Source organism: Lepisosteus platostomus, chromosome 5 (genome assembly GCF_059453375.1).
Source record: "Lepisosteus platostomus isolate fLepPlt1 chromosome 5, fLepPlt1.hap1, whole genome shotgun sequence".
Lineage (NCBI taxonomy): Eukaryota > Metazoa > Chordata > Actinopteri > Semionotiformes > Lepisosteidae > Lepisosteus > Lepisosteus platostomus.
This window is the reverse complement of record NC_142615.1, coordinates 58,210,147-58,212,518: the sequence shown is the minus strand read 5'-3', so window position 1 is coordinate 58,212,518 and position 2,372 is coordinate 58,210,147.

The window sequence follows — 2,372 nt, the reverse complement described above, 5'->3', positions numbered from 1 at the left end:
TGGTGCGTCTTTTTAAAGTCCCTGAGCTGCATGTCGGTGGAGACAGATGATAAGGACGAGCCGATGGAGGCGGCGGAGACCGTGTGTCAGGAGAGGAAGAGCGAGGGAGAGGAGGAGCAGGCTGCCGGGAAGGACAAGAAGAAGAAGAGGAGGTGCAGGTGAGCAGACAGGGGGACGCCGCCCGGTCGTGTCTGTGATTCAAGGAGGAGTCTCCTCTTGCTGTTTGATGTCATGGTGATGTCCGTGTCTGTGTCCCTCACACCTGCAATAACAATATTCTTTCCAGGTTCCTTTCCTGGTACTGTGCCAGCTAAGATCGGAGTCGCCTTCCCCACCAAGGACTGGACTGGACTGGACTGGACTGGACTGGACTGGAGCTGAGGGACACCAGACTGGACTGGACCGAAGCTGAGGGACCCCAGACTGTGCTGGACCGAAGCTGAGGGACCCCAGTCTGTGCTGGGCCGAAGATGAGGGAAACCAGACTGTGCTGGACCGAAGCTGAGGGACCCCAGACTGTGCTGGACCGAAGCTGAGGGACCCCAGACTGGGCTGCACTGGAGCTGAGGGACACCAGACTGGACTGGACTGCACTGGAGCTGAGGGGCCCCATACTGGACTGGACCAGAGCTGAGGGGCCCCAGACTGGACTGGACCGGAGCTGAGGGACCCCAGACTGGACTGGACCGGAGCTGAGGGACCCCAGATCCCAGTCTGGACTGAAGCTGAGGGACCCCAGTCTGGACTGAAGCTGAGGGACCCCAGACCCCAGTCTGGACTGAAGCTGAGGGACCCCAGACTGGACTGTGGAAAACTTTCACATTATCTCCACCTGAGTCCTCAGATCGTCTGCATGACCTTGTATTATTAAGTATTATTTTAAGGTCCTGTGATGATCGTAAGATGGGGGGGGGGGTGTGTCCCTTGACATTAATCTGTATTGTAATTTTTGTTCTTTTGTTAAGCATCATTAAAATGTTTTTTAAAAAAAGCTTTTGGTTTTTTCCCTCCCCCCCCGAAACGAACGAACAGAGTCTGTCCTTCTCTTTCATCCCGGAGAGTTTGTGGTTGATGGATTGAGGCCGAGAGCCCTCGTTGTCGGCGTGCCACCAGTTAGCGGGGCTAAAGCAGGGGGGGCATCGTGTCCAATACTCCTTGAAACGAGACAGATTTCAAGCCACCTCCGTCTGAAGAGGAGGAAGTTGACCACGAACTCCAGGGTGTCCTAGGAAGCTCTTTAGCCATCGTTTGCCCAGCAGCCATCTCACCCTGCAGCTCCCAGCTAGCAGCCCCCTCCCCACTGGAGCCCAGCAGGTGGGAGCCTGGTCAGTACCTGGAGGGGAGACTCCTGGGAAAAACTGAGGTTGCTGCTGGGAGAGGTGTGAGTGGGGCCAGCAAGGGGGGCTTTCACCCTGCGGTCTGTGTGGGTCCTGATGCCCCAGTATAGTGACAGGGGAAACTGGACTGTAAACAGGCGCCGTCCTTCGGATAAGACGTCAAACCGAGGTCCTGACTCTCTGTGCTCATTAACAATCCCGGGGTGTTTCTGGAGAGGAGTAGGGGTGTTACCCCAGTGTCCTGGCCTGATTCCCCCCCTGGTCTTGACCCATCATGGCCTCCTTATCACCCCCCCTCTCTGAACTGGCTCCATCCCTCTGCTCTCCTCCCCACTGAGAGCTGCTGTGTGCTGAGCGGACTGGAGCATCATCCACGTGGGGGCTGCACACTGGGGGGGCTGGAGGGGATCCCCCTGACCTGGGAAGAGCTCTGAGTGGAGAGTCCAGACTTTTTAATTATTATTATTATTCGTGCTGCACTGGGCTTCAGTCCTGGTAGTGAGAGGGGGATCTGTGATCAGTACAGATACTTATGACTGTATAATAATACACGATAGAAATGGAAAACAGGGTAGCGCTGTAGTCCCTTCGAAACGTTTTGAACTGCCAGAAGAAGTTTTCACAACCCGGACTCGTGAAGGTACAGCTCTTCTCCCTTCGTCTGGAGCAAGGTGAGAGGTTATCCCCTCGGGGCGCAGTATCCCCGATGCACCCCCCCACCACCACCCAAAACGACACACACTTCTGTGACGATTGGGAGACCCCGGTTCGATCAGCCCCTGCGGTGTAGGAAACGACCCGCTGGAGAGAGCACGCAGACTCCACACAGAAGGGTCACCTCGGCATTTATTCCAACAGCAAAACAACACCAGAGAGAAACGGTCTCCGAAAGATAAGCGCACACCGGGAAAAACACGACAGGGTCATTACAAATGGGAATAGGAGTTCTTTTTTTCTTTTCCGGACGTCAGTTGTATCGTGTCCTGGTGATTTCTCCCGTTTCGAACAGAGTTTAATGTCACGTTTCTACTTTAT